Genomic DNA, 8246 nt, shown 5'->3' on the forward strand with positions numbered 1-8246 from the left:
CACAGCTAAAGTCACAAAGGAGAGAAATCATGCTTCAGACCATAAATTAATCACCAGCTGGAGTCAGGCAAAAAAATTTCCCTCTGGAATACTATTGCAGTTAGGTGGATTGGAGGGGGATTTGTACCTTCATTTCAAACATCCAACACTTGCCACTATTGGAGACAGGATATTTGACTAAATGGCCCATTATTCTGTTCTGGCAGAGTAATTCTTGCGAGCTATGAGTTCCTAGCTTCCTTTACAAATCAGATATTATTTTCCATTCAGCCACCTGCACAAAACTGATCCTTGTATCAGTATGTAGCCCCCGGTGGTCATATTTCCTACAGAGAATCACCAATGCTCCCCATCTTCGATGGGTTTGCAGAAAGAATGAGTTGTGTAGCAGCTAGTACATGAACAGCTGCCAGGAAGTGCTCCTAATCAGTGGACTACTGGCTTTCTTTCCCAGGCAATGGGTGGTTCATCTTTAAATTCAGTCTGACTTGCTGGCACAAGCCCAGGAAGTGTTAGTCCATCTGCCAACTGAATATCCCAGTTAGTCTGCAGAGGTTTGCTGTCAGCTGTACAAGACTCCCCCTGGCCCCCCTTCAGGAATTTCTTTTTTTGGACAGACTCAGACAGGATCCTGATAATCCACACCATACTTTCCCTCTCCTAATAAGCCTCCACCAAGCCCTGTAAAGAAGTTTAGGAGCACACAATACAATTACTACCACCCCTAATCCAGCTAGTGTGGTGACTGGATGTAAGTGAGCCTGGAGAAGTTCAGGTTTTATCGACAATGTTTGGCAACGCTGATCCCAGAATCGAACATTATTTCTCACTGGTCTGGGGAATGGGATCCAGGAGCATGGTGTCTTTCTACTACATAGCTATCACAGGGTACGATGGGGTGTACAAACCCACACTGGGGAAGAGAGGGTTAAGGAACGCTCTGGTAACAGGAGGCCCCGCCCAGCTGAACCTGGTGGGTGTGCTGTAGTGGAGGTGGAACTGAAAAGGGTGCAGCTGCAGCTCACTCAGGGCAGTCAGTGAAAGGGAGCAAGCCTGCACTGATATCTCCTGCAGGACTCCAGTAGGAGCTGCACACCATCCTGAAGCTCACCTCAACTTGAGTGACTAACAGCTCTGAGAAGAGATACACAACATCTGTTTGTGAGTGGGGAAGGAAACCCTCTGATCCACTTCTGAGGGGGTGCATTGCAGGCTATTGGCCAGGCCTTCACCATATCTCTGGAGAAGCAGGGAAGTGGTAGGAAGTAACCCAGAGGGTAGGCTGATGATATCCTGGCCCAGGGTGCACACCTGATGTGCCTGTCCCTGGGTTGGAACCTAGAGAAGCGGGAGGGCCTAGGTTCCCCTATTGCCAATCCCTGGATTTGAGCCACTAGGTGCTATGGCTAACCACCAGTGCTCTGACCACCTGTGGATGTGGTCTAGGGAGACGTCCATATCACAGATTCTGACCTTGGAATCTAGATCATCCTACTGTAGTTAGAGGTAAAGAACCCTACCACACACCAAAAAGAAAAGGAGTAAGGAGTACTTGTGGCACCTTAGAGACTAACAAATTTATTAGAGCATAAGCTTTCGTGAGCTACAGCTCACTTCATCGGATGCTCACGAAAGCTTATGCTCTAATAAATTTGTTAGTCTCTAAGGTGCCACAAGTACTCCTTACTCCTTTTCTTTTTGCGAATACAGACTAACACGGCTGCTACTCTGAAACCTACCACACACCACAAGACATGTTGTGCCTCAATGAAGTTCCCAGCGGATTGATGTCCATGTCACAAATACAACCACCACAATTGGCAGAGAAGTCTAGGAATGAGTGAGGCTGGAGACAGGACACCCCCCCCCACCCCTTATCTTTAGGGATGCTCAGTGATGACTTGCCTGCACTCCTTCACGTAGGGAAGCTTACAGTGTTGCTGTCGGGCCTGTAACTGTTCTGTGGCTAAGCAGCAGACTTTAGTATCCAGAGCCATCAGTGTGATATTTTTCACAATCACTCCCTGGTGAATGTCTGGCATGACCAGCATCCAGCTGACACTGGCTCCTTCATCTTCCATCTGTGGGAGACTACACTGAGTCATGCCTGGATGGACAGCATCTATGTGTCCTTCTTTAGCATGCTGGTACATTTCACAGTGCCAGAGTCGCACACAATACAGAACAATTATGCACTCAACTTCCAGAGCCCCTTCTACCCAAGGATCTCATTAATGTTTGGAAAACCTTTTAAGTCAGTGCTCACCTTCTTCCAGTGCAGTAGGTAAATATTATCTCCATTTTTACAAGGGGACTGAAACCAAGGCACAGAGACCTTGTCTGCCTGTCCCCAAGGCCCAAAGGAACTCTGAGCCATAGCCTAGACTAGACCTCTCACTCCTGACTCCCAAGTGTGTGTTTGAATATGTTTCTCTCTAAAGACAAATTACCCCCTGACATTTTCCAGGTCATCTGTCTGCCTTTACCCCCCTAAAGAACAGCCTAGTAAAGGCAGTGCATTAGTCAATGTGAGTTAAACTTCTCCTCCCTCCGCCTGTTCGCTCTTTCAGGCAGGGACTGACTTCATTTTGTGTTTTAGCACAAGATTAGCACTTAAGTTATAAGGAATCCTCAATTCTCCCACTGAAATATAATTTGTCCTATTTCCATATTGATGCCCATCACTGCTGGATGCTGTCAGCAATGTTGTTTATTAGTTGTTGGAATTTGTAGGAGGGAGCCAGGTGAGAGAAGAGTTTCTTCAAATGCTTCCATAGTGGGTGTGGGGCTTGACCCCTGAAGAAGCAAGGGTTTGGCCCTGCAGAACTCTGGTATCCACTGGAGGAATGGAGCCATGTACTTCTCTCCCAGCTCCATAGCAGTGACAAGAACCCCCATGAAATGGGAGCCTCCTGCAACATTAAGGGGGACCCTACAAAAGATAATACACCCTGGGTCTATATTATCTCTTGTGCAGATTCACTGCTGGCTGCCAAGACTGTGAAGCACAGAGCACTGGCCAGCAGGCCCTGCTCCTAGCCTGCTCAATATACAGTCCTTGTACACTGGTGGGAAAGCACCATTGAGATGGCTGCCTCCCCCTTCCATGCAGGACAGGGGAGAGCATGCCTAGAAGAGACCCTTAACACAGAGATCCCTCCACATGAGTATTTTTGCATGGAGCGAGAACCAGTCTATGCCAGGGTATGCTGGCAAGCTCTCCCTTGCTCCCCGGGAATAAGAGGCTTTTCTAAGAGTCCTTGATCTCCTACCTCAGGGGGCCTGGAGTCCAAATGTAGCACTTGTCTAATATCTCAACTAATCTCACTCCCTCTCATTCTAGTTACAGCTCTTCGGTCCTGATTTGCAGTAACCCTGCTGCTCCAGCACAGCTCCTTCCCTAAACAAAGGCAACTATACAGTGCCAAGGATGTAGTATTTATGCTATAGATAAATGGCCACCATTGTCACCAATATTGCATCCCAGGGACATTACATGCAAAATGTCTTTATTTCAGAACGCTGATCCCTGTTCCTTCATCAGCAGTATGAAGATCCCGTGTAGACAGCTAAAAGAGAGTTGGGCCTGTCCACCAGCTTGGGGACAAAACAGTCAGCCATACCCCACTTCTTCACAGGCTCTCTTGTTCCTCCACCACACAAGACAGATGGGAAAATCCTATTTGTGATAGACTTGACTTGGACTGATACTACAAGGTCCTCCACTCCCCAGTAGCTAGAAGATCACAGCCTTCCCTTAGCCATCAGGGGGACCACAGGGCCTGCCTTCCTACAGCCTTCCACTATTGCTCCTCAGGGAACTGTTTATTTGTCTGCCCTGTCAGGGCTACCATGCCCCCCTCTTATAGGGCCCTCCACACACACACACACACACACTTATCTCTGCCAGCTGGGAGTCAGCACAATCACTCCAGCTGCTTACCTGGATCAGCTGGTTCTCAGCACCTGCCACTGAGCTTCTCCTTAGGCCAGAGCTTGCTGCTCAGACAGTTAAAGGGGCAGACCACTATTACAGTGCCCCACTGAAATCACTGGGCTCCATGCAAGTGTAACCCACACTCGCTCTGTACGGCACTCTGGCCTTAGAGGCTGGGCCACACATAAAAGTTGATGAGCTTGCTACAGCAGTATATTAACAAAGAGGTGTTTTAGCTCAGGCAGTAGTTCCTTATGCTTTTACATCCAAGGTGACAAGCCCTGCTGCTGATGACCCACATGTGGTGTGGTGTGGGGTGTGGTGTTACACGAGCACAGGAGTGCACCTGCATGAAGCTCATTGCAGGACTAAGGCCTACATTTTTACCCCAAACCTGTTACCATGGTAGCTGATCACCTCAGTTCAGTACCAGCCATCAGTGGGGGCATCACAAAATGATGACATTCATGTTTCTAACTACTTGATGGGTGGGGACACCGAGGCAGGTATCTGCTTTCTGACAGTTGCATTTCCAGTTGGCTGAGAATATAAAATGAGCAGCTTTCCTAAAAACAGCCAAATAAATCTGTTTCCATCTACAAATCTCTCTGATCTGCATAGGTTTCAGAGTAGCAGCCGTGTTAGTCTGTATTCGCAAAAAGAAAAGGAGTACTTGTGGCACCTTAGAGACTAACAAATTTATTTGAGCATATTTGATCTGCATAGTATCATATTAGTGTCAGCAAAGATCCACAGCCCTCAAGAGACAATTGACACTGGACACAGTGGCTTCTCAAGTGTGGATCATTTTCTATTAGTGAGTCACTGGGACAGCGGGAGCAGAGTGTTGTACAATAAAATTGCCACAGCAGCCGGGGATGGATTAACACTAAATCGGACCTGGATCAGCCACAAGCGCATGGTATCAAAATGACTCACTTGTTTCTGGGAGGTTCAGGTCAGTCTCTACAGAAATTCTGGGGTCTCTTTTGGCTCCTAGGACTCAGCTCAGCCCATCTGCTTGATCCTTCTTAATCTGCTACCGACTACATTGCCGTAGAAATGTCATGCAAAGTTCAGCCCTGCAGGCAGATGGCGTGTAAAAGAAAAGCAGTGATCAGCCTGACATGTTGCAGGATTTCTGATTTTCATGGGAGACCCCAGGAAACTGCTGTCAGCGGAATGAGAAAGTGAAGTGAATCCAGAAGATTGTTGAAAGAGAGGGTAAAAAGCCTAGGAACACTTGAGCAATTTAGCCTGCTCTGATACTCTGCATCTCCAAGAGAAAGATGTGATGTCTGGGTTCCCCTCCCATGGCGTTATACACTGCACTAATTCACACAACTGACGAATATCTAAACAGGCACAATTACAGCCCATTATATGGGGAATATTTACATAGTCATATTGACCTGAGGCTTTGCTTGTCATTTGCAATATTGATAATAATTTGCATTTCTATAGCATTGTTCATCCCCCCCCAAAGATCCTAAATAATATTACAGAAGTCCTACTAAACAGAAATCACTTCTCTCACCATTAAACAAACAAACACAGCTGCCATGTTTTGGGGCAGAAAGTTGCAGATGTTGAACAGCAAGGTGTAGGACAGCAAGTGAAAGATACTATATCCAATAAAAACTCAAGGTGGCACGGGGAAAGTCAGATGTAACTATTCACAGTGCCAAACATGCCATGCGACCTTCAGGACCTGAGTGCTGAGCAACCAACGGACGCCCCCTGGATTTGCACCCCGCGAACAGGAGCATGAGCTGTGGGAGCTCAGTGGATCTTAAAATCAAACAGCATTACGTGAAAGCACACTAGGGGATCTTCAGTGAGTGCCAGCAGAGTCTGCATGGACAAATTAATGCGCAATGCGTTCGTGCACTCTACACATCACACCCCTGGAGTGCACATTACCACATCATGTGGACAAGTCCTCAGAGGGCTTCCTTTTCTGAATATTTTAGAGGGGCAAATTGATTTCCAGTGCAGCTCCTGAAATGACTTGGTGGATATGTATTGTCACATCTTAATACACAGAAGAATGACAGCGCGTACCTTGTGCTCCTCATGGTTTTATGCACACAGGTTTAAAAGCACCTCTGGGTGACTGGATGGCACAGGGCGTGGAGAAAGGGGTATGGAGTCTTGCATCCCTAGATCCTCATTTGACTCCAAGCCAGAGACCCTTTTTCTCCTGCTGCAGGATCTAAGTTCCTGGTGTCCTGTGCAGGGGTGAAATCCACACTTGTGAGAGACCACCCGGAAGGCCTATGTGTTATTTAAGGGATGCAAAGGCCTCTGGCTGGCCCCTCCGCACAGGGTGGATTTCACCCTGGAAAAATTGGGCTCTGCATAATTAGTAACTGAAAGTAGCTATCATCAATAGTTCCCTATTGGCCCATTCATATTGCAGTTGATGAACCCCGTACAGTTCTCAGGGCACAAACATTTCCATCTCTTCCCTCCACAATAACACACACACACACTTCCCAGTCTGCAGCTACTCAGTGGCTGCCTCTACACAGACAAAAGAGACAATGTGTATGGAGACACAATTACTCCCTCAGTCCTAGAGATGGACCCTCCAGGGCAGGGATGTTTGACAAGGAGATTTTATTTTTCTACTGGAAATTTTGAATTTTTTTATGTTTTTTCTCCAAAATGTCCCATAATATTTTTTAAAAAATAAAAAATAAAACAAGCATTGGATTTTGTTTTTGGGGGGGAGTGGGGGTGGAGGGGTTGTGAAGGGGGTTTAGTTGAAAAACCAAGACATTTCAAATGAAATGAAAAGTGTCCTCACAGAAATATTTGCTTCCCTCAAAAAGCCATTTTCCATTAAAAAAATAGAAAATTTTTTATCAGCGTAAATTATGGCAGAGCTAGATGAATCACATACTCTTGTAGATGAAACCTGAACTTTGGATCTGGACTTCACGGATAAATGCAGGGGGACTGATATTCACACATGGTGTTAAAGAATGTTTTCATTTCATAGATTCATAGAGATTAGGGCCAGAAGGGATCATTAGATCACTTCGTCTGACCTCCTGTATATCACAGGCCATTGAATTTCACCCAGCTACCCCTATATTGAGTCCTACAACTAGTGTTTGTCTGAAAAATCTCTCCCCCTTGACAAGGTCATAGGGGACCAAGGGTTTTTTTCTGCATGTGTTTGTGCGTGTAGAGTAGAAGGGAAGGGGGAAGAAGTAAAGGATGCAAAGCCACCTGATGGAAGCAACAGAGAATGATTACAGGATTAAGTGGAGGGAAATTGGCCCAGTGACTTTTGTGCCCCACTTATCTCAGCAAAGCTTTATTTGCTTTCCCTTCTTCCTGTCAGTTCCTGTACCTCTTCAGGTCTTCGCTATTAAATTTAGCAGGAAAATTATTAATTTGATTGCTCGTAGGAGTTGCCCAAAGATAAATACATGCAGCTTAATAAACCTTGTTAGCAGGAAGGAAGGAGAGAACATTTAATTAATGTACTGTAGTAATGGTTGCAAAGCACTTTTGAAGATGAAGAGTGCCATGAGTAGGATGCACATGTATCTGAGGGGAGAAGTTAGCTTTAAATATTACTACAGTCTTTCAGGGAATAAGTAGCACATGTAATGACTTCTTTGGCTGCATGTAGGAGTGAGGGAGCTCACAGATACTCTACCCTGTTGCATCCTGGGAGTGGTGTTGTTGCAGAAGGTACAGGGAAATGGGACTTCTGAACCCTTTGCCTCGTATGGGTTGGCTTACAAGGCCGCTGGTGGTAAAATTGTTGAGCCATCGGTCTAGGCTTGTGTGACTGCCTTCCTGTGAAATTTTCTCTTCAGGGCAGATGTATATATTCCCAAGGAATGGAGAGTGGTCCTGGAGTCCTTTAGAGTGTGTAAGGATTCATCTGGCTTCTGGTTAAAAAGATGAGTTTCAACAAAGGGCAGGACCTCCGTGGAAAACCCCGCAGTGGGAAGCCATGATTCATGGCACATTGTAATGGCAGTAGCCATTGCCATTGAAGATGTATCTGCTGCATCTACTGCTGATTGACGAATGGTCCTGGCAACCAGATTGTCTGCCTTAGTGACAGCCTGAAATTGAGCTCTGTCCTGTTGCAGAAGCTTGTCGATGAATTTATAATTCATACTTAGCCATCAGTGTTTGGTAATTGGCTATTCTGAATCAAAGGTGAATAGAAGTGAAGACCTTCCTTCCCAATAAATTGAGTCATTTACCTCTTTATTGACCAGATTGGATCTAGGCTGTTGCTGGCCAGATGTCTCCATGGCAGCCTGGACAACCAAGG

The 8246-nt window shown here is 46.1% G+C and overlaps 1 long non-coding RNA gene across 1 annotated transcript; it reads left to right on the forward strand.

The window, feature by feature from the left end:
• The first annotated feature begins 3888 nt into the window (after positions 1–3888).
• LOC122459409 lies at positions 3889–5572 on the forward strand. Its single transcript, XR_006280091.1, has 2 exons — positions 3889–4558; positions 4664–5572. It is a non-coding gene; the product is annotated as an uncharacterized LOC122459409 (long non-coding RNA).
• The last annotated feature ends 2674 nt before the right edge of the window (positions 5573–8246 follow it).

Source organism: Dermochelys coriacea, chromosome 3 (assembly GCF_009764565.3).
Source record: "Dermochelys coriacea isolate rDerCor1 chromosome 3, rDerCor1.pri.v4, whole genome shotgun sequence".
Classification (NCBI taxonomy): Eukaryota; Metazoa; Chordata; order Testudines; family Dermochelyidae; genus Dermochelys; species Dermochelys coriacea.